Raw genomic sequence first — 19473 nt, forward strand, 5'->3', positions numbered from 1 at the left:
GTACAACAGTCTCTGACAGCAACAGGAGGCTACGTTCGAGATGTATCAGCTATTTGAGTAATATAATCGTGCATTCGATACGGTAGCTGCGTCTTCCTCGGTAGTATAGTGGTTAGTATCCCCGCCTGTCACGCGGGAGACCGGGGTTCGATTCCCCGCCGGGGAGACAAATCCGATTTTTAATTGCTGCACTATCACTCGCCGAACATAGTGTAGGACGTTTGCAGGTACTACCAACATGTGTCCCCCACACAGGCAGCTGTCTACAGCGCATCCTCGGTAGTATAGTGGTTAGTATCCCCGCCTGTCACGCGGGAGACCGGGGTTCGATTCCCCGCCGGGGAGATGCGATTTTTATCTCACAAACCTGTTCGAGAGTTGCGCGTATGGGGATCGGAAGAGCATAACGTTTGCGATCAATGAGTGTAGTTGGTGCAAAATCTAAAAAAATGCTACATCTTAGCAAGTGGTTCTTGCATTCTTCACACTTCAGGGTTTGCTGCTGAGGCTGAATCAAAGCACCCAGCCGACGCTCTGGGCGTAATAATCGAGCTCGACACAGTCTGCAAAAGAAATAATTTTAGCAGAGCGTGGTTTCGATCCACGGACCTCTGGGTTATGGGCCCAGCACGCTTCCACTGCGCCACTCTGCTGTCTGCGAGAGTACTGGCTCTTCGTCACATCACGTCTGACACCTGGGCAGTGTTGTCTGCGTCGCTTTCACACTCCTACACGTGATTGCGTAACATCTCCTACAGCTCTCAGCTTGACTTGTCTCGACTTTGCTCGACTGACGCTACGCTGACGCTAGCAGGCAGCGATATTTACCACGATCGCCTCGACATACAGCTGCGAGAAGCACAGGAGTAACAAAGCACTCCACGATGCGGCGACATACGAAATCCACTGCCCAGCTACGCGTCGGAAACTAACAAAATGCCGACCCTGCCAGGATTCGAACCTGGAATCTTCTGATCCGTAGTCAGACGCGTTATCCGTTGCGCCACAGGGCCACCGGCAGCGTTTTGTCTACGAGACAAGTGCAATTCGCTAAGAAAAGTGTTCTCCACGGCTCAGCAAGCTCCCAAGGAAGGTACCTCTCGTCCAGCTGCGTGGCCGCAGTGCGCCTGCAGAGCTTAGAGCTAGCCACGCATCTGCTCTCGCTGTTCGACAGGTAGCAGAAGGCGAGGCGCGCTTTTTCGCACGTTTTCTCGACGACGAGAGCCGGTTGATGTGCATGTAAGCGTAGCATATGAAACAAGAATAGCACGAAGCATTCGTAGTCAGGTGCCAAAGTCTCAGTATGGCATCAGGTGGCGAACATATGTTTCTGTGGCCACCACTGGTTTGCAGCAAAGTGAATACCACTAACTGAGAGCTGTGAGTCGTAGCCCCAGTGGCGCAATTGGTTAGCGCACGGTACTTATAAGGCAGTAGCCGTGAGCAATGCCGGGGTTGTGAGTTCGAGCCTCACGTGGGGCATACTTTTATTTCGTACAACAGTCTCTGACAGCAACAGGAGGCTACGTTCGAGATGTATCAGCTATTTGAGTAATATAATCGTGCATTCGATACGGTAGCTGCGTGTTCCTCGGTAGTATAGTGGTTAGTATCCCCGCCTGTCACGCGGGAGACCGGGGTTCGATTCCCCGCCGGGGAGACAAATCCGATTTTTAATTGCTGCACTATCACTCGCCGAACATAGTGTAGGACGTTTGCAGGTACTACCAACATGTGTCCCCCACACAGGCAGCTGTCTACAGCGCATCCTCGGTAGTATAGTGGTTAGTATCCCCGCCTGTCACGCGGGAGACCGGGGTTCGATTCCCCGCCGGGGAGATGCGATTTTTATCTCACAAACCTGTTCGAGAGTTGCGCGTATGGGGATCGGAAGAGCATAACGTTTGCGATCAATGAGTGTAGTTGGTGCAAAATCTAAAAAAATGCTACATCTTAGCAAGTGGTTCTTGCATTCTTCACACTTCAGGGTTTGCTGCTGAGGCTGAATCAAAGCACCCAGCCGACGCTCTGGGCGTAATAATCGAGCTCGACACAGTCTGCAAAAGAAATAATTTTAGCAGAGCGTGGTTTCGACCCACGGACCTCTGGGTTATGGGCCCAGCACGCTTCCACTGCGCCACTCTGCTGTCTGCGAGAGTACTGGCTCTTCGTCACATCACGTCTGACACCTGGGCAGTGTTGTCTGCGTCGCTTTCACACTCCTACACGTGATTGCGTAACATCTCCTACAGCTCTCAGCTTGACTTGTCTCGACTTTGCTCGACTGACGCTACGCTGACGCTAGCAGGCAGCGATATTTACCACGATCGCCTCGACATACAGCTGCGAGAAGCACAGGAGTAACAAAGCACTCCACGATGCGGCGACATACGAAATCCACTGCCCAGCTACGCGTCGGAAACTAACAAAATGCCGACCCTGCCAGGATTCGAACCTGGAATCTTCTGATCCGTAGTCAGACGCGTTATCCGTTGCGCCACAGGGCCACCGGCAGCGTTTTGTCTACGAGACAAGTGCAATTCGCTAAGAAAAGTGTTCTCCACGGCTCAGCAAGCTCCCAAGGAAGGTACCTCTCGTCCAGCTGCGTGGCCGCAGTGCGCCTGCAGAGCTTAGAGCTAGCCACGCATCTGCTCTCGCTGTTCGACAGGTAGCAGAAGGCGAGGCGCGCTTTTTCGCACGTTTTCTCGACGACGAGAGCCGGTTGATGTGCATGTAAGCGTAGCATATGAAACAAGAATAGCACGAAGCATTCGTAGTCAGGTGCCAAAGTCTCAGTATGGCATCAGGTGGCGAACATATGTTTCTGTGGCCACCACTGGTTTGCAGCAAAGTGAATACCACTAACTGAGAGCTGTGAGTCGTAGCCCCAGTGGCGCAATTGGTTAGCGCACGGTACTTATAAGGCAGTAGCCGTGAGCAATGCCGGGGTTGTGAGTTCGAGCCTCACGTGGGGCATACTTTTATTTCGTACAACAGTCTCTGACAGCAACAGGAGGCTACGTTCGAGATGTATCAGCTATTTGAGTAATATAATCGTGCATTCGATACGGTAGCTGCGTGTTCCTCGGTAGTATAGTGGTTAGTATCCCCGCCTGTCACGCGGGAGACCGGGGTTCGATTCCCCGCCGGGGAGACAAATCCGATTTTTAATTGCTGCACTATCACTCGCCGAACATAGTGTAGGACGTTTGCAGGTACTACCAACATGTGTCCCCCACACAGGCAGCTGTCTACAGCGCATCCTCGGTAGTATAGTGGTTAGTATCCCCGCCTGTCACGCGGGAGACCGGGGTTCGATTCCCCGCCGGGGAGATGCGATTTTTATCTCACAAACCTGTTCGAGAGTTGCGCGTATGGGGATCGGAAGAGCATAACGTTTGCGATCAATGAGTGTAGTTGGTGCAAAATCTAAAAAAATGCTACATCTTAGCAAGTGGTTCTTGCATTCTTCACACTTCAGGGTTTGCTGCTGAGGCTGAATCAAAGCACCCAGCCGACGCTCTGGGCGTAATAATCGAGCTCGACACAGTCTGCAAAAGAAATAATTTTAGCAGAGCGTGGTTTCGATCCACGGACCTCTGGGTTATGGGCCCAGCACGCTTCCACTGCGCCACTCTGCTGTCTGCGAGAGTACTGGCTCTTCGTCACATCACGTCTGACACCTGGGCAGTGTTGTCTGCGTCGCTTTCACACTCCTACACGTGATTGCGTAACATCTCCTACAGCTCTCAGCTTGACTTGTCTCGACTTTGCTCGACTGACGCTACGCTGACGCTAGCAGGCAGCGATATTTACCACGATCGCCTCGACATACAGCTGCGAGAAGCACAGGAGTAACAAAGCACTCCACGATGCGGCGACATACGAAATCCACTGCCCAGCTACGCGTCGGAAACTAACAAAATGCCGACCCTGCCAGGATTCGAACCTGGAATCTTCTGATCCGTAGTCAGACGCGTTATCCGTTGCGCCACAGGGCCACCGGCAGCGTTTTGTCTACGAGACAAGTGCAATTCGCTAAGAAAAGTGTTCTCCACGGCTCAGCAAGCTCCCAAGGAAGGTACCTCTCGTCCAGCTGCGTGGCCGCAGTGCGCCTGCAGAGCTTAGAGCTAGCCACGCATCTGCTCTCGCTGTTCGACAGGTAGCAGAAGGCGAGGCGCGCTTTTTCGCACGTTTTCTCGACGACGAGAGCCGGTTGATGTGCATGTAAGCGTAGCATATGAAACAAGAATAGCACGAAGCATTCGTAGTCAGGTGCCAAAGTCTCAGTATGGCATCAGGTGGCGAACATATGTTTCTGTGGCCACCACTGGTTTGCAGCAAAGTGAATACCACTAACTGAGAGCTGTGAGTCGTAGCCCCAGTGGCGCAATTGGTTAGCGCACGGTACTTATAAGGCAGTAGCCGTGAGCAATGCCGGGGTTGTGAGTTCGAGCCTCACGTGGGGCATACTTTTATTTCGTACAACAGTCTCTGACAGCAACAGGAGGCTACGTTCGAGATGTATCAGCTATTTGAGTAATATAATCGTGCATTCGATACGGTAGCTGCGTGTTCCTCGGTAGTATAGTGGTTAGTATCCCCGCCTGTCACGCGGGAGACCGGGGTTCGATTCCCCGCCGGGGAGACAAATCCGATTTTTAATTGCTGCACTATCACTCGCCGAACATAGTGTAGGACGTTTGCAGGTACTACCAACATGTGTCCCCCACACAGGCAGCTGTCTACAGCGCATCCTCGGTAGTATAGTGGTTAGTATCCCCGCCTGTCACGCGGGAGACCGGGGTTCGATTCCCCGCCGGGGAGATGCGATTTTTATCTCACAAACCTGTTCGAGAGTTGCGCGTATGGGGATCGGAAGAGCATAACGTTTGCGATCAATGAGTGTAGTTGGTGCAAAATCTAAAAAAATGCTACATCTTAGCAAGTGGTTCTTGCATTCTTCACACTTCAGGGTTTGCTGCTGAGGCTGAATCAAAGCACCCAGCCGACGCTCTGGGCGTAATAATCGAGCTCGACACAGTCTGCAAAAGAAATAATTTTAGCAGAGCGTGGTTTCGACCCACGGACCTCTGGGTTATGGGCCCAGCACGCTTCCACTGCGCCACTCTGCTGTCTGCGAGAGTACTGGCTCTTCGTCACATCACGTCTGACACCTGGGCAGTGTTGTCTGCGTCGCTTTCACACTCCTACACGTGATTGCGTAACATCTCCTACAGCTCTCAGCTTGACTTGTCTCGACTTTGCTCGACTGACGCTACGCTGACGCTAGCAGGCAGCGATATTTACCACGATCGCCTCGACATACAGCTGCGAGAAGCACAGGAGTAACAAAGCACTCCACGATGCGGCGACATACGAAATCCACTGCCCAGCTACGCGTCGGAAACTAACAAAATGCCGACCCTGCCAGGATTCGAACCTGGAATCTTCTGATCCGTAGTCAGACGCGTTATCCGTTGCGCCACAGGGCCACCGGCAGCGTTTTGTCTACGAGACAAGTGCAATTCGCTAAGAAAAGTGTTCTCCACGGCTCAGCAAGCTCCCAAGGAAGGTACCTCTCGTCCAGCTGCGTGGCCGCAGTGCGCCTGCAGAGCTTAGAGCTAGCCACGCATCTGCTCTCGCTGTTCGACAGGTAGCAGAAGGCGAGGCGCGCTTTTTCGCACGTTTTCTCGACGACGAGAGCCGGTTGATGTGCATGTAAGCGTAGCATATGAAACAAGAATAGCACGAAGCATTCGTAGTCAGGTGCCAAAGTCTCAGTATGGCATCAGGTGGCGAACATATGTTTCTGTGGCCACCACTGGTTTGCAGCAAAGTGAATACCACTAACTGAGAGCTGTGAGTCGTAGCCCCAGTGGCGCAATTGGTTAGCGCACGGTACTTATAAGGCAGTAGCCGTGAGCAATGCCGGGGTTGTGAGTTCGAGCCTCACGTGGGGCATACTTTTATTTCGTACAACAGTCTCTGACAGCAACAGGAGGCTACGTTCGAGATGTATCAGCTATTTGAGTAATATAATCGTGCATTCGATACGGTAGCTGCGTGTTCCTCGGTAGTATAGTGGTTAGTATCCCCGCCTGTCACGCGGGAGACCGGGGTTCGATTCCCCGCCGGGGAGACAAATCCGATTTTTAATTGCTGCACTATCACTCGCCGAACATAGTGTAGGACGTTTGCAGGTACTACCAACATGTGTCCCCCACACAGGCAGCTGTCTACAGCGCATCCTCGGTAGTATAGTGGTTAGTATCCCCGCCTGTCACGCGGGAGACCGGGGTTCGATTCCCCGCCGGGGAGATGCGATTTTTATCTCACAAACCTGTTCGAGAGTTGCGCGTATGGGGATCGGAAGAGCATAACGTTTGCGATCAATGAGTGTAGTTGGTGCAAAATCTAAAAAAATGCTACATCTTAGCAAGTGGTTCTTGCATTCTTCACACTTCAGGGTTTGCTGCTGAGGCTGAATCAAAGCACCCAGCCGACGCTCTGGGCGTAATAATCGAGCTCGACACAGTCTGCAAAAGAAATAATTTTAGCAGAGCGTGGTTTCGATCCACGGACCTCTGGGTTATGGGCCCAGCACGCTTCCACTGCGCCACTCTGCTGTCTGCGAGAGTACTGGCTCTTCGTCACATCACGTCTGACACCTGGGCAGTGTTGTCTGCGTCGCTTTCACACTCCTACACGTGATTGCGTAACATCTCCTACAGCTCTCAGCTTGACTTGTCTCGACTTTTCTCGACTGACGCTACGCTGACGCTAGCAGGCAGCGATATTTACCACGATCGCCTCGACATACAGCTGCGAGAAGCACAGGAGTAACAAAGCACTCCACGATGCGGCGACATACGAAATCCACTGCCCAGCTACGCGTCGGAAACTAACAAAATGCCGACCCTGCCAGGATTCGAACCTGGAATCTTCTGATCCGTAGTCAGACGCGTTATCCGTTGCGCCACAGGGCCACCGGCAGCGTTTTGTCTACGAGACAAGTGCAATTCGCTAAGAAAAGTGTTCTCCACGGCTCAGCAAGCTCCCAAGGAAGGTACCTCTCGTCCAGCTGCGTGGCCGCAGTGCGCCTGCAGAGCTTAGAGCTAGCCACGCATCTGCTCTCGCTGTTCGACAGGTAGCAGAAGGCGAGGCGCGCTTTTTCGCACGTTTTCTCGACGACGAGAGCCGGTTGATGTGCATGTAAGCGTAGCATATGAAACAAGAATAGCACGAAGCATTCGTAGTCAGGTGCCAAAGTCTCAGTATGGCATCAGGTGGCGAACATATGTTTCTGTGGCCACCACTGGTTTGCAGCAAAGTGAATACCACTAACTGAGAGCTGTGAGTCGTAGCCCCAGTGGCGCAATTGGTTAGCGCACGGTACTTATAAGGCAGTAGCCGTGAGCAATGCCGGGGTTGTGAGTTCGAGCCTCACGTGGGGCATACTTTTATTTCGTACAACAGTCTCTGACAGCAACAGGAGGCTACGTTCGAGATGTATCAGCTATTTGAGTAATATAATCGTGCATTCGATACGGTAGCTGCGTGTTCCTCGGTAGTATAGTGGTTAGTATCCCCGCCTGTCACGCGGGAGACCGGGGTTCGATTCCCCGCCGGGGAGACAAATCCGATTTTTAATTGCTGCACTATCACTCGCCGAACATAGTGTAGGACGTTTGCAGGTACTACCAACATGTGTCCCCCACACAGGCAGCTGTCTACAGCGCATCCTCGGTAGTATAGTGGTTAGTATCCCCGCCTGTCACGCGGGAGACCGGGGTTCGATTCCCCGCCGGGGAGATGCGATTTTTATCTCACAAACCTGTTCGAGAGTTGCGCGTATGGGGATCGGAAGAGCATAACGTTTGCGATCAATGAGTGTAGTTGGTGCAAAATCTAAAAAAATGCTACATCTTAGCAAGTGGTTCTTGCATTCTTCACACTTCAGGGTTTGCTGCTGAGGCTGAATCAAAGCACCCAGCCGACGCTCTGGGCGTAATAATCGAGCTCGACACAGTCTGCAAAAGAAATAATTTTAGCAGAGCGTGGTTTCGATCCACGGACCTCTGGGTTATGGGCCCAGCACGCTTCCACTGCGCCACTCTGCTGTCTGCGAGAGTACTGGCTCTTCGTCACATCACGTCTGACACCTGGGCAGTGTTGTCTGCGTCGCTTTCACACTCCTACACGTGATTGCGTAACATCTCCTACAGCTCTCAGCTTGACTTGTCTCGACTTTGCTCGACTGACGCTACGCTGACGCTAGCAGGCAGCGATATTTACCACGATCGCCTCGACATACAGCTGCGAGAAGCACAGGAGTAACAAAGCACTCCACGATGCGGCGACATACGAAATCCACTGCCCAGCTACGCGTCGGAAACTAACAAAATGCCGACCCTGCCAGGATTCGAACCTGGAATCTTCTGATCCGTAGTCAGACGCGTTATCCGTTGCGCCACAGGGCCACCGGCAGCGTTTTGTCTACGAGACAAGTGCAATTCGCTAAGAAAAGTGTTCTCCACGGCTCAGCAAGCTCCCAAGGAAGGTACCTCTCGTCCAGCTGCGTGGCCGCAGTGCGCCTGCAGAGCTTAGAGCTAGCCACGCATCTGCTCTCGCTGTTCGACAGGTAGCAGAAGGCGAGGCGCGCTTTTTCGCACGTTTTCTCGACGACGAGAGCCGGTTGATGTGCATGTAAGCGTAGCATATGAAACAAGAATAGCACGAAGCATTCGTAGTCAGGTGCCAAAGTCTCAGTATGGCATCAGGTGGCGAACATATGTTTCTGTGGCCACCACTGGTTTGCAGCAAAGTGAATACCACTAACTGAGAGCTGTGAGTCGTAGCCCCAGTGGCGCAATTGGTTAGCGCACGGTACTTATAAGGCAGTAGCCGTGAGCAATGCCGGGGTTGTGAGTTCGAGCCTCACGTGGGGCATACTTTTATTTCGTACAACAGTCTCTGACAGCAACAGGAGGCTACGTTCGAGATGTATCAGCTATTTGAGTAATATAATCGTGCATTCGATACGGTAGCTGCGTCTTCCTCGGTAGTATAGTGGTTAGTATCCCCGCCTGTCACGCGGGAGACCGGGGTTCGATTCCCCGCCGGGGAGACAAATCCGATTTTTAATTGCTGCACTATCACTCGCCGAACATAGTGTAGGACGTTTGCAGGTACTACCAACATGTGTCCCCCACACAGGCAGCTGTCTACAGCGCATCCTCGGTAGTATAGTGGTTAGTATCCCCGCCTGTCACGCGGGAGACCGGGGTTCGATTCCCCGCCGGGGAGATGCGATTTTTATCTCACAAACCTGTTCGAGAGTTGCGCGTATGGGGATCGGAAGAGCATAACGTTTGCGATCAATGAGTGTAGTTGGTGCAAAATCTAAAAAAATGCTACATCTTAGCAAGTGGTTCTTGCATTCTTCACACTTCAGGGTTTGCTGCTGAGGCTGAATCAAAGCACCCAGCCGACGCTCTGGGCGTAATAATCGAGCTCGACACAGTCTGCAAAAGAAATAATTTTAGCAGAGCGTGGTTTCGATCCACGGACCTCTGGGTTATGGGCCCAGCACGCTTCCACTGCGCCACTCTGCTGTCTGCGAGAGTACTGGCTCTTCGTCACATCACGTCTGACACCTGGGCAGTGTTGTCTGCGTCGCTTTCACACTCCTACACGTGATTGCGTAACATCTCCTACAGCTCTCAGCTTGACTTGTCTCGACTTTGCTCGACTGACGCTACGCTGACGCTAGCAGGCAGCGATATTTACCACGATCGCCTCGACATACAGCTGCGAGAAGCACAGGAGTAACAAAGCACTCCACGATGCGGCGACATACGAAATCCACTGCCCAGCTACGCGTCGGAAACTAACAAAATGCCGACCCTGCCAGGATTCGAACCTGGAATCTTCTGATCCGTAGTCAGACGCGTTATCCGTTGCGCCACAGGGCCACCGGCAGCGTTTTGTCTACGAGACAAGTGCAATTCGCTAAGAAAAGTGTTCTCCACGGCTCAGCAAGCTCCCAAGGAAGGTACCTCTCGTCCAGCTGCGTGGCCGCAGTGCGCCTGCAGAGCTTAGAGCTAGCCACGCATCTGCTCTCGCTGTTCGACAGGTAGCAGAAGGCGAGGCGCGCTTTTTCGCACGTTTTCTCGACGACGAGAGCCGGTTGATGTGCATGTAAGCGTAGCATATGAAACAAGAATAGCACGAAGCATTCGTAGTCAGGTGCCAAAGTCTCAGTATGGCATCAGGTGGCGAACATATGTTTCTGTGGCCACCACTGGTTTGCAGCAAAGTGAATACCACTAACTGAGAGCTGTGAGTCGTAGCCCCAGTGGCGCAATTGGTTAGCGCACGGTACTTATAAGGCAGTAGCCGTGAGCAATGCCGGGGTTGTGAGTTCGAGCCTCACGTGGGGCATACTTTTATTTCGTACAACAGTCTCTGACAGCAACAGGAGGCTACGTTCGAGATGTATCAGCTATTTGAGTAATATAATCGTGCATTCGATACGGTAGCTGCGTCTTCCTCGGTAGTATAGTGGTTAGTATCCCCGCCTGTCACGCGGGAGACCGGGGTTCGATTCCCCGCCGGGGAGACAAATCCGATTTTTAATTGCTGCACTATCACTCGCCGAACATAGTGTAGGACGTTTGCAGGTACTACCAACATGTGTCCCCCACACAGGCAGCTGTCTACAGCGCATCCTCGGTAGTATAGTGGTTAGTATCCCCGCCTGTCACGCGGGAGACCGGGGTTCGATTCCCCGCCGGGGAGATGCGATTTTTATCTCACAAACCTGTTCGAGAGTTGCGCGTATGGGGATCGGAAGAGCATAACGTTTGCGATCAATGAGTGTAGTTGGTGCAAAATCTAAAAAAATGCTACATCTTAGCAAGTGGTTCTTGCATTCTTCACACTTCAGGGTTTGCTGCTGAGGCTGAATCAAAGCACCCAGCCGACGCTCTGGGCGTAATAATCGAGCTCGACACAGTCTGCAAAAGAAATAATTTTAGCAGAGCGTGGTTTCGATCCACGGACCTCTGGGTTATGGGCCCAGCACGCTTCCACTGCGCCACTCTGCTGTCTGCGAGAGTACTGGCTCTTCGTCACATCACGTCTGACACCTGGGCAGTGTTGTCTGCGTCGCTTTCACACTCCTACACGTGATTGCGTAACATCTCCTACAGCTCTCAGCTTGACTTGTCTCGACTTTGCTCGACTGACGCTACGCTGACGCTAGCAGGCAGCGATATTTACCACGATCGCCTCGACATACAGCTGCGAGAAGCACAGGAGTAACAAAGCACTCCACGATGCGGCGACATACGAAATCCACTGCCCAGCTACGCGTCGGAAACTAACAAAATGCCGACCCTGCCAGGATTCGAACCTGGAATCTTCTGATCCGTAGTCAGACGCGTTATCCGTTGCGCCACAGGGCCACCGGCAGCGTTTTGTCTACGAGACAAGTGCAATTCGCTAAGAAAAGTGTTCTCCACGGCTCAGCAAGCTCCCAAGGAAGGTACCTCTCGTCCAGCTGCGTGGCCGCAGTGCGCCTGCAGAGCTTAGAGCTAGCCACGCATCTGCTCTCGCTGTTCGACAGGTAGCAGAAGGCGAGGCGCGCTTTTTCGCACGTTTTCTCGACGACGAGAGCCGGTTGATGTGCATGTAAGCGTAGCATATGAAACAAGAATAGCACGAAGCATTCGTAGTCAGGTGCCAAAGTCTCAGTATGGCATCAGGTGGCGAACATATGTTTCTGTGGCCACCACTGGTTTGCAGCAAAGTGAATACCACTAACTGAGAGCTGTGAGTCGTAGCCCCAGTGGCGCAATTGGTTAGCGCACGGTACTTATAAGGCAGTAGCCGTGAGCAATGCCGGGGTTGTGAGTTCGAGCCTCACGTGGGGCATACTTTTATTTCGTACAACAGTCTCTGACAGCAACAGGAGGCTACGTTCGAGATGTATCAGCTATTTGAGTAATATAATCGTGCATTCGATACGGTAGCTGCGTCTTCCTCGGTAGTATAGTGGTTAGTATCCCCGCCTGTCACGCGGGAGACCGGGGTTCGATTCCCCGCCGGGGAGACAAATCCGATTTTTAATTGCTGCACTATCACTCGCCGAACATAGTGTAGGACGTTTGCAGGTACTACCAACATGTGTCCCCCACACAGGCAGCTGTCTACAGCGCATCCTCGGTAGTATAGTGGTTAGTATCCCCGCCTGTCACGCGGGAGACCGGGGTTCGATTCCCCGCCGGGGAGATGCGATTTTTATCTCACAAACCTGTTCGAGAGTTGCGCGTATGGGGATCGGAAGAGCATAACGTTTGCGATCAATGAGTGTAGTTGGTGCAAAATCTAAAAAAATGCTACATCTTAGCAAGTGGTTCTTGCATTCTTCACACTTCAGGGTTTGCTGCTGAGGCTGAATCAAAGCACCCAGCCGACGCTCTGGGCGTAATAATCGAGCTCGACACAGTCTGCAAAAGAAATAATTTTAGCAGAGCGTGGTTTCGATCCACGGACCTCTGGGTTATGGGCCCAGCACGCTTCCACTGCGCCACTCTGCTGTCTGCGAGAGTACTGGCTCTTCGTCACATCACGTCTGACACCTGGGCAGTGTTGTCTGCGTCGCTTTCACACTCCTACACGTGATTGCGTAACATCTCCTACAGCTCTCAGCTTGACTTGTCTCGACTTTGCTCGACTGACGCTACGCTGACGCTAGCAGGCAGCGATATTTACCACGATCGCCTCGACATACAGCTGCGAGAAGCACAGGAGTAACAAAGCACTCCACGATGCGGCGACATACGAAATCCACTGCCCAGCTACGCGTCGGAAACTAACAAAATGCCGACCCTGCCAGGATTCGAACCTGGAATCTTCTGATCCGTAGTCAGACGCGTTATCCGTTGCGCCACAGGGCCACCGGCAGCGTTTTGTCTACGAGACAAGTGCAATTCGCTAAGAAAAGTGTTCTCCACGGCTCAGCAAGCTCCCAAGGAAGGTACCTCTCGTCCAGCTGCGTGGCCGCAGTGCGCCTGCAGAGCTTAGAGCTAGCCACGCATCTGCTCTCGCTGTTCGACAGGTAGCAGAAGGCGAGGCGCGCTTTTTCGCACGTTTTCTCGACGACGAGAGCCGGTTGATGTGCATGTAAGCGTAGCATATGAAACAAGAATAGCACGAAGCATTCGTAGTCAGGTGCCAAAGTCTCAGTATGGCATCAGGTGGCGAACATATGTTTCTGTGGCCACCACTGGTTTGCAGCAAAGTGAATACCACTAACTGAGAGCTGTGAGTCGTAGCCCCAGTGGCGCAATTGGTTAGCGCACGGTACTTATAAGGCAGTAGCCGTGAGCAATGCCGGGGTTGTGAGTTCGAGCCTCACGTGGGGCATACTTTTATTTCGTACAACAGTCTCTGACAGCAACAGGAGGCTACGTTCGAGATGTATCAGCTATTTGAGTAATATAATCGTGCATTCGATACGGTAGCTGCGTCTTCCTCGGTAGTATAGTGGTTAGTATCCCCGCCTGTCACGCGGGAGACCGGGGTTCGATTCCCCGCCGGGGAGACAAATCCGATTTTTAATTGCTGCACTATCACTCGCCGAACATAGTGTAGGACGTTTGCAGGTACTACCAACATGTGTCCCCCACACAGGCAGCTGTCTACAGCGCATCCTCGGTAGTATAGTGGTTAGTATCCCCGCCTGTCACGCGGGAGACCGGGGTTCGATTCCCCGCCGGGGAGATGCGATTTTTATCTCACAAACCTGTTCGAGAGTTGCGCGTATGGGGATCGGAAGAGCATAACGTTTGCGATCAATGAGTGTAGTTGGTGCAAAATCTAAAAAAATGCTACATCTTAGCAAGTGGTTCTTGCATTCTTCACACTTCAGGGTTTGCTGCTGAGGCTGAATCAAAGCACCCAGCCGACGCTCTGGGCGTAATAATCGAGCTCGACACAGTCTGCAAAAGAAATAATTTTAGCAGAGCGTGGTTTCGATCCACGGACCTCTGGGTTATGGGCCCAGCACGCTTCCACTGCGCCACTCTGCTGTCTGCGAGAGTACTGGCTCTTCGTCACATCACGTCTGACACCTGGGCAGTGTTGTCTGCGTCGCTTTCACACTCCTACACGTGATTGCGTAACATCTCCTACAGCTCTCAGCTTGACTTGTCTCGACTTTGCTCGACTGACGCTACGCTGACGCTAGCAGGCAGCGATATTTACCACGATCGCCTCGACATACAGCTGCGAGAAGCACAGGAGTAACAAAGCACTCCACGATGCGGCGACATACGAAATCCACTGCCCAGCTACGCGTCGGAAACTAACAAAATGCCGACCCTGCCAGGATTCGAACCTGGAATCTTCTGATCCGTAGTCAGACGCGTTATCCGTTGCGCCACAGGGCCACCGGCAGCGTTTTGTCTACGAGACAAGTGCAATTCGCTAAGAAAAGTGTTCTCCACGGCTCAGCAAGCTCCCAAGGAAGGTACCTCTCGTCCAGCTGCGTGGCCGCAGTGCGCCTGCAGAGCTTAGAGCTAGCCACGCATCTGCTCTCGCTGTTCGACAGGTAGCAGAAGGCGAGGCGCGCTTTTTCGCACGTTTTCTCGACGACGAGAGCCGGTTGATGTGCATGTAAGCGTAGCATATGAAACAAGAATAGCACGAAGCATTCGTAGTCAGGTGCCAAAGTCTCAGTATGGCATCAGGTGGCGAACATATGTTTCTGTGGCCACCACTGGTTTGCAGCAAAGTGAATACCACTAACTGAGAGCTGTGAGTCGTAGCCCCAGTGGCGCAATTGGTTAGCGCACGGTACTTATAAGGCAGTAGCCGTGAGCAATGCCGGGGTTGTGAGTTCGAGCCTCACGTGGGGCATACTTTTATTTCGTACAACAGTCTCTGACAGCAACAGGAGGCTACGTTCGAGATGTATCAGCTATTTGAGTAATATAATCGTGCATTCGATACGGTAGCTGCGTCTTCCTCGGTAGTATAGTGGTTAGTATCCCCGCCTGTCACGCGGGAGACCGGGGTTCGATTCCCCGCCGGGGAGACAAATCCGATTTTTAATTGCTGCACTATCACTCGCCGAACATAGTGTAGGACGTTTGCAGGTACTACCAACATGTGTCCCCCACACAGGCAGCTGTCTACAGCGCATCCTCGGTAGTATAGTGGTTAGTATCCCCGCCTGTCACGCGGGAGACCGGGGTTCGATTCCCCGCCGGGGAGATGCGATTTTTATCTCACAAACCTGTTCGAGAGTTGCGCGTATGGGGATCGGAAGAGCATAACGTTTGCGATCAATGAGTGTAGTTGGTGCAAAATCTAAAAAAATGCTACATCTTAGCAAGTGGTTCTTGCATTCTTCACACTTCAGGGTTTGCTGCTGAGGCTGAATCAAAGCACCCAGCCGACGCTCTGGGCGTAATAATCGAGCTCGACACAGTCTGCAAAAGAAATAATTTTAGCAGAGCGTGGTTTCGATCCACGGACCTCTGGGTTATGGGCCCAGCACGCTTCCACTGCGCCACTCTGCTGTCTGCGAGAGTACTGGCTCTTCGTCACATCACGTCTGACACCTGGGCAGTGTTGTCTGCGTCGCTTTCACACTCCTACACGTGATTGCGTAACATCTCCTACAGCTCTCAGCTTGACTTGTCTCGACTTTGCTCGACTGACGCTACGCTGACGCTAGCAGGCAGCGATATTTACCACGATCGCCTCGACATACAGCTGCGAGAAGCACAGGAGTAACAAAGCACTCCACGATGCGGCGACATACGAAATCCACTGCCCAGCTACGCGTCGGAAACTAACAAAATGCCGACCCTGCCAGGATTCGAACCTGGAATCTTCTGATCCGTAGTCAGACGCGTTATCCGTTGCGCCACAGGGCCACCGGCAGCGTTTTGTCTACGAGACAAGTGCAATTCGCTAAGAAAAGTGTTCTCCACGGCTCAGCAAGCTCCCAAGGAAGGTACCTCTCGTCCAGCTGCGTGGCCGCAGTGCGCCTGCAGAGCTTAGAGCTAGCCACGCATCTGCTCTCGCTGTTCGACAGGTAGCAGAAGGCGAGGCGCGCTTTTTCGCACGTTTTCTCGACGACGAGAGCCGGTTGATGTGCATGTAAGCGTAGCATATGAAACAAGAATAGCACGAAGCATTCGTAGTCAGGTGCCAAAGTCTCAGTATGGCATCAGGTGGCGAACATATGTTTCTGTGGCCACCACTGGTTTGCAGCAAAGTGAATACCACTAACTGAGAGCTGTGAGTCGTAGCCCCAGTGGCGCAATTGGTTAGCGCACGGTACTTATAAGGCAGTAGCCGTGAGCAATGCCGGGGTTGTGAGTTCGAGCCTCACGTGGGGCATACTTTTATTTCGTACAACAGTCTCTGACAGCAACAGGAGGCTACGTTCGAGATGTATCAGCTATTTGAGTAATATAATCGTGCATTCGATACGGTAGCTGCGTCTTCCTCGGTAGTATAGTGGTTAGTATCCCCGCCTGTCACGCGGGAGACCGGGGTTCGATTCCCCGCCGGGGAGACAAATCCGATTTTTAATTGCTGCACTATCACTCGCCGAACATAGTGTAGGACGTTTGCAGGTACTACCAACATGTGTCCCCCACACAGGCAGCTGTCTACAGCGCATCCTCGGTAGTATAGTGGTTAGTATCCCCGCCTGTCACGCGGGAGACCGGGGTTCGATTCCCCGCCGGGGAGATGCGATTTTTATCTCACAAACCTGTTCGAGAGTTGCGCGTATGGGGATCGGAAGAGCATAACGTTTGCGATCAATGAGTGTAGTTGGTGCAAAATCTAAAAAAATGCTACATCTTAGCAAGTGGTTCTTGCATTCTTCACACTTCAGGGTTTGCTGCTGAGGCTGAATCAAAGCACCCAGCCGACGCTCTGGGCGTAATAATCGAGCTCGACACAGTCTGCAAAAGAAATAATTTTAGCAGAGCGTGGTTTCGATCCACGGACCTCTGGGTTATGGGCCCAGCACGCTTCCACTGCGCCACTCTGCTGTCTGCGAGAGTACTGGCTCTTCGTCACATCACGTCTGACACCTGGGCAGTGTTGTCTGCGTCGCTTTCACACTCCTACACGTGATTGCGTAACATCTCCTACAGCTCTCAGCTTGACTTGTCTCGACTTTGCTCGACTGACGCTACGCTGACGCTAGCAGGCAGCGATATTTACCACGATCGCCTCGACATACAGCTGCGAGAAGCACAGGAGTAACAAAGCACTCCACGATGCGGCGACATACGAAATCCACTGCCCAGCTACGCGTCGGAAACTAACAAAATGCCGACCCTGCCAGGATTCGAACCTGGAATCTTCTGATCCGTAGTCAGACGCGTTATCCGTTGCGCCACAGGGCCACCGGCAGCGTTTTGTCTACGAGACAAGTGCAATTCGCTAAGAAAAGTGTTCTCCACGGCTCAGCAAGCTCCCAAGGAAGGTACCTCTCGTCCAGCTGCGTGGCCGCAGTGCGCCTGCAGAGCTTAGAGCTAGCCACGCATCTGCTCTCGCTGTTCGACAGGTAGCAGAAGGCGAGGCGCGCTTTTTCGCACGTTTTCTCGACGACGAGAGCCGGTTGATGTGCATGTAAGCGTAGCATATGAAACAAGAATAGCACGAAGCATTCGTAGTCAGGTGCCAAAGTCTCAGTATGGCATCAGGTGGCGAACATATGTTTCTGTGGCCACCACTGGTTTGCAGCAAAGTGAATACCACTAACTGAGAGCTGTGAGTCGTAGCCCCAGTGGCGCAATTGGTTAGCGCACGGTACTTATAAGGCAGTAGCCGTGAGCAATGCCGGGGTTGTGAGTTCGAGCCTCACGTGGGGCATACTTTTATTTCGTACAACAGTCTCTGACAGCAACAGGAGGCTACGTTCGAGATGTATCAGCTATTTGAGTAATATAATCGTGCATTCGATACGGTAGCTGCGTCTTCCTCGGTAGTATAGTGGTTAGTATCCCCGCCTGTCACGCGGGAGACCGGGGTTCGATTCCCCGCCGGGGAGACAAATCCGATTTTTAATTGCTGCACTATCACTCGCCGAACATAGTGTAGGACGTTTGCAGGTACTACCAACATGTGTCCCCCACACAGGCAGCTGTCTACAGCGCATCCTCGGTAGTATAGTGGTTAGTATCCCCGCCTGTCACGCGGGAGACCGGGGTTCGATTCCCCGCCGGGGAGATGCGATTTTTATCTCACAAACCTGTTCGAGAGTTGCGCGTATGGGGATCGGAAGAGCATAACGTTTGCGATCAATGAGTGTAGTTGGTGCAAAATCTAAAAAAATGCTACATCTTAGCAAGTGGTTCTTGCATTCTTCACACTTCAGGGTTTGCTGCTGAGGCTGAATCAAAGCACCCAGCCGACGCTCTGGGCGTAATAATCGAGCTCGACACAGTCTGCAAAAGAAATAATTTTAGCAGAGCGTGGTTTCGATCCACGGACCTCTGGGTTATGGGCCCAGCACGCTTCCACTGCGCCACTCTGCTGTCTGCGAGAGTACTGGCTCTTCGTCACATCACGTCTGACACCTGGGCAGTGTTGTCTGCGTCGCTTTCACACTCCTACACGTGATTGCGTAACATCTCCTACAGCTCTCAGCTTGACTTGTCTCGACTTTGCTCGACTGACGCTACGCTGACGCTAGCAGGCAGCGATATTTACCACGATCGCCTCGACATACAGCTGCGAGAAGCACAGGAGTAACAAAGCACTCCACGATGCGGCGACATACGAAATCCACTGCCCAGCTACGCGTCGGAAACTAACAAAATGCCGACCCTGCCAGGATTCGAACCTGGAATCTTCTGATCCGTAGTCAGACGCGTTATCCGTTGCGCCACAGGGCCACCGGCAGCGTTTTGTCTACGAGACAAGTGCAATTCGCTAAGAAAAGTGTTCTCCACGGCTCAGCAAGCTCCCAAGGAAGGTACCTCTCGTCCAGCTGCGTGGCCGCAGTGCGCCTGCAGAGCTTAGAGCTAGCCACGCATCTGCTCTCGCTGTTCGACAGGTAGCAGAAGGCGAGGCGCGCTTTTTCGCACGTTTTCTCGACGACGAGAGCCGGTTGATGTGCATGTAAGCGTAGCATATGAAACAAGAATAGCACGAAGCATTCGTAGTCAGGTGCCAAAGTCTCAGTATGGCATCAGGTGGCGAACATATGTTTCTGTGGCCACCACTGGTTTGCAGCAAAGTGAATACCACTAACTGAGAGCTGTGAGTCGTAGCCCCAGTGGCGCAATTGGTTAGCGCACGGTACTTATAAGGCAGTAGCCGTGAGCAATGCCGGGGTTGTGAGTTCGAGCCTCACGTGGGGCATACTTTTATTTCGTACAACAGTCTCTGACAGCAACAGGAGGCTACGTTCGAGATGTATCAGCT

At 52.6% G+C, this 19473-nt stretch overlaps 63 non-coding genes across 63 annotated transcripts; 39 read left to right on the plus strand and 24 right to left on the minus strand.

Moving 5' to 3' along the window:
* The first annotated feature begins 94 nt into the window (after window positions 1-94).
* Window positions 95-166, plus strand: Trnad-guc (transfer RNA aspartic acid (anticodon GUC)). The gene has a single exon. It is a non-coding gene; the product is annotated as a tRNA-Asp (tRNA).
* A 107-nt stretch (window positions 167-273) lies between these two features.
* On the plus strand, window positions 274-345 carry Trnad-guc (transfer RNA aspartic acid (anticodon GUC)). Its single transcript has one exon. It is a non-coding gene; the product is annotated as a tRNA-Asp (tRNA).
* Window positions 346-581: 236 nt separating this feature from the next.
* Window positions 582-653, minus strand: Trnam-cau (transfer RNA methionine (anticodon CAU)). The gene has a single exon. It is a non-coding gene; the product is annotated as a tRNA-Met (tRNA).
* A 287-nt stretch (window positions 654-940) lies between these two features.
* Window positions 941-1013, minus strand: Trnar-acg (transfer RNA arginine (anticodon ACG)). Its single transcript has one exon. It is a non-coding gene; the product is annotated as a tRNA-Arg (tRNA).
* A 377-nt stretch (window positions 1014-1390) lies between these two features.
* Window positions 1391-1482, plus strand: Trnai-uau (transfer RNA isoleucine (anticodon UAU)). Its single transcript is given in 2 exon segments — window positions 1391-1428; window positions 1447-1482. It is a non-coding gene; the product is annotated as a tRNA-Ile (tRNA).
* A 106-nt stretch (window positions 1483-1588) lies between these two features.
* Window positions 1589-1660, plus strand: Trnad-guc (transfer RNA aspartic acid (anticodon GUC)). The gene has a single exon. It is a non-coding gene; the product is annotated as a tRNA-Asp (tRNA).
* Window positions 1661-1767: 107 nt separating this feature from the next.
* On the plus strand, window positions 1768-1839 carry Trnad-guc (transfer RNA aspartic acid (anticodon GUC)). The gene has a single exon. It is a non-coding gene; the product is annotated as a tRNA-Asp (tRNA).
* A 595-nt stretch (window positions 1840-2434) lies between these two features.
* Window positions 2435-2507, minus strand: Trnar-acg (transfer RNA arginine (anticodon ACG)). The gene has a single exon. It is a non-coding gene; the product is annotated as a tRNA-Arg (tRNA).
* A 377-nt stretch (window positions 2508-2884) lies between these two features.
* Window positions 2885-2976, plus strand: Trnai-uau (transfer RNA isoleucine (anticodon UAU)). Its single transcript is given in 2 exon segments — window positions 2885-2922; window positions 2941-2976. It is a non-coding gene; the product is annotated as a tRNA-Ile (tRNA).
* A 106-nt stretch (window positions 2977-3082) lies between these two features.
* Window positions 3083-3154, plus strand: Trnad-guc (transfer RNA aspartic acid (anticodon GUC)). The gene has a single exon. It is a non-coding gene; the product is annotated as a tRNA-Asp (tRNA).
* Window positions 3155-3261: 107 nt separating this feature from the next.
* Trnad-guc (transfer RNA aspartic acid (anticodon GUC)) lies at window positions 3262-3333 on the plus strand. Its single transcript has one exon. It is a non-coding gene; the product is annotated as a tRNA-Asp (tRNA).
* A 236-nt stretch (window positions 3334-3569) lies between these two features.
* Window positions 3570-3641, minus strand: Trnam-cau (transfer RNA methionine (anticodon CAU)). Its single transcript has one exon. It is a non-coding gene; the product is annotated as a tRNA-Met (tRNA).
* A 287-nt stretch (window positions 3642-3928) lies between these two features.
* On the minus strand, window positions 3929-4001 carry Trnar-acg (transfer RNA arginine (anticodon ACG)). Its single transcript has one exon. It is a non-coding gene; the product is annotated as a tRNA-Arg (tRNA).
* Window positions 4002-4378: 377 nt separating this feature from the next.
* Trnai-uau (transfer RNA isoleucine (anticodon UAU)) lies at window positions 4379-4470 on the plus strand. Its single transcript is given in 2 exon segments — window positions 4379-4416; window positions 4435-4470. It is a non-coding gene; the product is annotated as a tRNA-Ile (tRNA).
* Window positions 4471-4576: 106 nt separating this feature from the next.
* On the plus strand, window positions 4577-4648 carry Trnad-guc (transfer RNA aspartic acid (anticodon GUC)). Its single transcript has one exon. It is a non-coding gene; the product is annotated as a tRNA-Asp (tRNA).
* A 107-nt stretch (window positions 4649-4755) lies between these two features.
* Window positions 4756-4827, plus strand: Trnad-guc (transfer RNA aspartic acid (anticodon GUC)). The gene has a single exon. It is a non-coding gene; the product is annotated as a tRNA-Asp (tRNA).
* Window positions 4828-5422: 595 nt separating this feature from the next.
* Trnar-acg (transfer RNA arginine (anticodon ACG)) lies at window positions 5423-5495 on the minus strand. The gene has a single exon. It is a non-coding gene; the product is annotated as a tRNA-Arg (tRNA).
* Window positions 5496-5872: 377 nt separating this feature from the next.
* Trnai-uau (transfer RNA isoleucine (anticodon UAU)) lies at window positions 5873-5964 on the plus strand. Its single transcript is given in 2 exon segments — window positions 5873-5910; window positions 5929-5964. It is a non-coding gene; the product is annotated as a tRNA-Ile (tRNA).
* A 106-nt stretch (window positions 5965-6070) lies between these two features.
* Window positions 6071-6142, plus strand: Trnad-guc (transfer RNA aspartic acid (anticodon GUC)). Its single transcript has one exon. It is a non-coding gene; the product is annotated as a tRNA-Asp (tRNA).
* A 107-nt stretch (window positions 6143-6249) lies between these two features.
* Trnad-guc (transfer RNA aspartic acid (anticodon GUC)) lies at window positions 6250-6321 on the plus strand. Its single transcript has one exon. It is a non-coding gene; the product is annotated as a tRNA-Asp (tRNA).
* Window positions 6322-6557: 236 nt separating this feature from the next.
* Window positions 6558-6629, minus strand: Trnam-cau (transfer RNA methionine (anticodon CAU)). Its single transcript has one exon. It is a non-coding gene; the product is annotated as a tRNA-Met (tRNA).
* A 287-nt stretch (window positions 6630-6916) lies between these two features.
* Window positions 6917-6989, minus strand: Trnar-acg (transfer RNA arginine (anticodon ACG)). Its single transcript has one exon. It is a non-coding gene; the product is annotated as a tRNA-Arg (tRNA).
* A 377-nt stretch (window positions 6990-7366) lies between these two features.
* Trnai-uau (transfer RNA isoleucine (anticodon UAU)) lies at window positions 7367-7458 on the plus strand. Its single transcript is given in 2 exon segments — window positions 7367-7404; window positions 7423-7458. It is a non-coding gene; the product is annotated as a tRNA-Ile (tRNA).
* Window positions 7459-7564: 106 nt separating this feature from the next.
* On the plus strand, window positions 7565-7636 carry Trnad-guc (transfer RNA aspartic acid (anticodon GUC)). The gene has a single exon. It is a non-coding gene; the product is annotated as a tRNA-Asp (tRNA).
* A 107-nt stretch (window positions 7637-7743) lies between these two features.
* On the plus strand, window positions 7744-7815 carry Trnad-guc (transfer RNA aspartic acid (anticodon GUC)). Its single transcript has one exon. It is a non-coding gene; the product is annotated as a tRNA-Asp (tRNA).
* A 236-nt stretch (window positions 7816-8051) lies between these two features.
* Trnam-cau (transfer RNA methionine (anticodon CAU)) lies at window positions 8052-8123 on the minus strand. The gene has a single exon. It is a non-coding gene; the product is annotated as a tRNA-Met (tRNA).
* A 287-nt stretch (window positions 8124-8410) lies between these two features.
* On the minus strand, window positions 8411-8483 carry Trnar-acg (transfer RNA arginine (anticodon ACG)). Its single transcript has one exon. It is a non-coding gene; the product is annotated as a tRNA-Arg (tRNA).
* A 377-nt stretch (window positions 8484-8860) lies between these two features.
* Window positions 8861-8952, plus strand: Trnai-uau (transfer RNA isoleucine (anticodon UAU)). Its single transcript is given in 2 exon segments — window positions 8861-8898; window positions 8917-8952. It is a non-coding gene; the product is annotated as a tRNA-Ile (tRNA).
* Window positions 8953-9058: 106 nt separating this feature from the next.
* On the plus strand, window positions 9059-9130 carry Trnad-guc (transfer RNA aspartic acid (anticodon GUC)). The gene has a single exon. It is a non-coding gene; the product is annotated as a tRNA-Asp (tRNA).
* Window positions 9131-9237: 107 nt separating this feature from the next.
* Window positions 9238-9309, plus strand: Trnad-guc (transfer RNA aspartic acid (anticodon GUC)). Its single transcript has one exon. It is a non-coding gene; the product is annotated as a tRNA-Asp (tRNA).
* A 236-nt stretch (window positions 9310-9545) lies between these two features.
* Trnam-cau (transfer RNA methionine (anticodon CAU)) lies at window positions 9546-9617 on the minus strand. Its single transcript has one exon. It is a non-coding gene; the product is annotated as a tRNA-Met (tRNA).
* A 287-nt stretch (window positions 9618-9904) lies between these two features.
* On the minus strand, window positions 9905-9977 carry Trnar-acg (transfer RNA arginine (anticodon ACG)). Its single transcript has one exon. It is a non-coding gene; the product is annotated as a tRNA-Arg (tRNA).
* A 377-nt stretch (window positions 9978-10354) lies between these two features.
* On the plus strand, window positions 10355-10446 carry Trnai-uau (transfer RNA isoleucine (anticodon UAU)). The gene is given in 2 exon segments: window positions 10355-10392; window positions 10411-10446. It is a non-coding gene; the product is annotated as a tRNA-Ile (tRNA).
* A 106-nt stretch (window positions 10447-10552) lies between these two features.
* Window positions 10553-10624, plus strand: Trnad-guc (transfer RNA aspartic acid (anticodon GUC)). Its single transcript has one exon. It is a non-coding gene; the product is annotated as a tRNA-Asp (tRNA).
* A 107-nt stretch (window positions 10625-10731) lies between these two features.
* Trnad-guc (transfer RNA aspartic acid (anticodon GUC)) lies at window positions 10732-10803 on the plus strand. The gene has a single exon. It is a non-coding gene; the product is annotated as a tRNA-Asp (tRNA).
* A 236-nt stretch (window positions 10804-11039) lies between these two features.
* On the minus strand, window positions 11040-11111 carry Trnam-cau (transfer RNA methionine (anticodon CAU)). The gene has a single exon. It is a non-coding gene; the product is annotated as a tRNA-Met (tRNA).
* A 287-nt stretch (window positions 11112-11398) lies between these two features.
* Trnar-acg (transfer RNA arginine (anticodon ACG)) lies at window positions 11399-11471 on the minus strand. Its single transcript has one exon. It is a non-coding gene; the product is annotated as a tRNA-Arg (tRNA).
* A 377-nt stretch (window positions 11472-11848) lies between these two features.
* Trnai-uau (transfer RNA isoleucine (anticodon UAU)) lies at window positions 11849-11940 on the plus strand. The gene is given in 2 exon segments: window positions 11849-11886; window positions 11905-11940. It is a non-coding gene; the product is annotated as a tRNA-Ile (tRNA).
* Window positions 11941-12046: 106 nt separating this feature from the next.
* Window positions 12047-12118, plus strand: Trnad-guc (transfer RNA aspartic acid (anticodon GUC)). Its single transcript has one exon. It is a non-coding gene; the product is annotated as a tRNA-Asp (tRNA).
* A 107-nt stretch (window positions 12119-12225) lies between these two features.
* On the plus strand, window positions 12226-12297 carry Trnad-guc (transfer RNA aspartic acid (anticodon GUC)). Its single transcript has one exon. It is a non-coding gene; the product is annotated as a tRNA-Asp (tRNA).
* A 236-nt stretch (window positions 12298-12533) lies between these two features.
* Trnam-cau (transfer RNA methionine (anticodon CAU)) lies at window positions 12534-12605 on the minus strand. The gene has a single exon. It is a non-coding gene; the product is annotated as a tRNA-Met (tRNA).
* Window positions 12606-12892: 287 nt separating this feature from the next.
* Window positions 12893-12965, minus strand: Trnar-acg (transfer RNA arginine (anticodon ACG)). Its single transcript has one exon. It is a non-coding gene; the product is annotated as a tRNA-Arg (tRNA).
* Window positions 12966-13342: 377 nt separating this feature from the next.
* Window positions 13343-13434, plus strand: Trnai-uau (transfer RNA isoleucine (anticodon UAU)). The gene is given in 2 exon segments: window positions 13343-13380; window positions 13399-13434. It is a non-coding gene; the product is annotated as a tRNA-Ile (tRNA).
* Window positions 13435-13540: 106 nt separating this feature from the next.
* On the plus strand, window positions 13541-13612 carry Trnad-guc (transfer RNA aspartic acid (anticodon GUC)). Its single transcript has one exon. It is a non-coding gene; the product is annotated as a tRNA-Asp (tRNA).
* A 107-nt stretch (window positions 13613-13719) lies between these two features.
* Trnad-guc (transfer RNA aspartic acid (anticodon GUC)) lies at window positions 13720-13791 on the plus strand. The gene has a single exon. It is a non-coding gene; the product is annotated as a tRNA-Asp (tRNA).
* Window positions 13792-14027: 236 nt separating this feature from the next.
* Window positions 14028-14099, minus strand: Trnam-cau (transfer RNA methionine (anticodon CAU)). Its single transcript has one exon. It is a non-coding gene; the product is annotated as a tRNA-Met (tRNA).
* A 287-nt stretch (window positions 14100-14386) lies between these two features.
* Window positions 14387-14459, minus strand: Trnar-acg (transfer RNA arginine (anticodon ACG)). The gene has a single exon. It is a non-coding gene; the product is annotated as a tRNA-Arg (tRNA).
* Window positions 14460-14836: 377 nt separating this feature from the next.
* Trnai-uau (transfer RNA isoleucine (anticodon UAU)) lies at window positions 14837-14928 on the plus strand. The gene is given in 2 exon segments: window positions 14837-14874; window positions 14893-14928. It is a non-coding gene; the product is annotated as a tRNA-Ile (tRNA).
* Window positions 14929-15034: 106 nt separating this feature from the next.
* On the plus strand, window positions 15035-15106 carry Trnad-guc (transfer RNA aspartic acid (anticodon GUC)). The gene has a single exon. It is a non-coding gene; the product is annotated as a tRNA-Asp (tRNA).
* Window positions 15107-15213: 107 nt separating this feature from the next.
* Window positions 15214-15285, plus strand: Trnad-guc (transfer RNA aspartic acid (anticodon GUC)). The gene has a single exon. It is a non-coding gene; the product is annotated as a tRNA-Asp (tRNA).
* A 236-nt stretch (window positions 15286-15521) lies between these two features.
* Window positions 15522-15593, minus strand: Trnam-cau (transfer RNA methionine (anticodon CAU)). The gene has a single exon. It is a non-coding gene; the product is annotated as a tRNA-Met (tRNA).
* Window positions 15594-15880: 287 nt separating this feature from the next.
* On the minus strand, window positions 15881-15953 carry Trnar-acg (transfer RNA arginine (anticodon ACG)). The gene has a single exon. It is a non-coding gene; the product is annotated as a tRNA-Arg (tRNA).
* A 377-nt stretch (window positions 15954-16330) lies between these two features.
* On the plus strand, window positions 16331-16422 carry Trnai-uau (transfer RNA isoleucine (anticodon UAU)). Its single transcript is given in 2 exon segments — window positions 16331-16368; window positions 16387-16422. It is a non-coding gene; the product is annotated as a tRNA-Ile (tRNA).
* Window positions 16423-16528: 106 nt separating this feature from the next.
* Trnad-guc (transfer RNA aspartic acid (anticodon GUC)) lies at window positions 16529-16600 on the plus strand. The gene has a single exon. It is a non-coding gene; the product is annotated as a tRNA-Asp (tRNA).
* A 107-nt stretch (window positions 16601-16707) lies between these two features.
* On the plus strand, window positions 16708-16779 carry Trnad-guc (transfer RNA aspartic acid (anticodon GUC)). The gene has a single exon. It is a non-coding gene; the product is annotated as a tRNA-Asp (tRNA).
* A 236-nt stretch (window positions 16780-17015) lies between these two features.
* On the minus strand, window positions 17016-17087 carry Trnam-cau (transfer RNA methionine (anticodon CAU)). Its single transcript has one exon. It is a non-coding gene; the product is annotated as a tRNA-Met (tRNA).
* A 287-nt stretch (window positions 17088-17374) lies between these two features.
* Trnar-acg (transfer RNA arginine (anticodon ACG)) lies at window positions 17375-17447 on the minus strand. Its single transcript has one exon. It is a non-coding gene; the product is annotated as a tRNA-Arg (tRNA).
* Window positions 17448-17824: 377 nt separating this feature from the next.
* On the plus strand, window positions 17825-17916 carry Trnai-uau (transfer RNA isoleucine (anticodon UAU)). The gene is given in 2 exon segments: window positions 17825-17862; window positions 17881-17916. It is a non-coding gene; the product is annotated as a tRNA-Ile (tRNA).
* Window positions 17917-18022: 106 nt separating this feature from the next.
* On the plus strand, window positions 18023-18094 carry Trnad-guc (transfer RNA aspartic acid (anticodon GUC)). The gene has a single exon. It is a non-coding gene; the product is annotated as a tRNA-Asp (tRNA).
* A 107-nt stretch (window positions 18095-18201) lies between these two features.
* Window positions 18202-18273, plus strand: Trnad-guc (transfer RNA aspartic acid (anticodon GUC)). The gene has a single exon. It is a non-coding gene; the product is annotated as a tRNA-Asp (tRNA).
* Window positions 18274-18509: 236 nt separating this feature from the next.
* On the minus strand, window positions 18510-18581 carry Trnam-cau (transfer RNA methionine (anticodon CAU)). Its single transcript has one exon. It is a non-coding gene; the product is annotated as a tRNA-Met (tRNA).
* A 287-nt stretch (window positions 18582-18868) lies between these two features.
* Window positions 18869-18941, minus strand: Trnar-acg (transfer RNA arginine (anticodon ACG)). The gene has a single exon. It is a non-coding gene; the product is annotated as a tRNA-Arg (tRNA).
* Window positions 18942-19318: 377 nt separating this feature from the next.
* On the plus strand, window positions 19319-19410 carry Trnai-uau (transfer RNA isoleucine (anticodon UAU)). The gene is given in 2 exon segments: window positions 19319-19356; window positions 19375-19410. It is a non-coding gene; the product is annotated as a tRNA-Ile (tRNA).
* The last annotated feature ends 63 nt before the right edge of the window (window positions 19411-19473 follow it).

This window comes from Schistocerca cancellata, chromosome 9 (assembly GCF_023864275.1).
Source record: "Schistocerca cancellata isolate TAMUIC-IGC-003103 chromosome 9, iqSchCanc2.1, whole genome shotgun sequence".
In the NCBI taxonomy this organism is placed as follows: domain Eukaryota; kingdom Metazoa; phylum Arthropoda; class Insecta; order Orthoptera; family Acrididae; genus Schistocerca; species Schistocerca cancellata.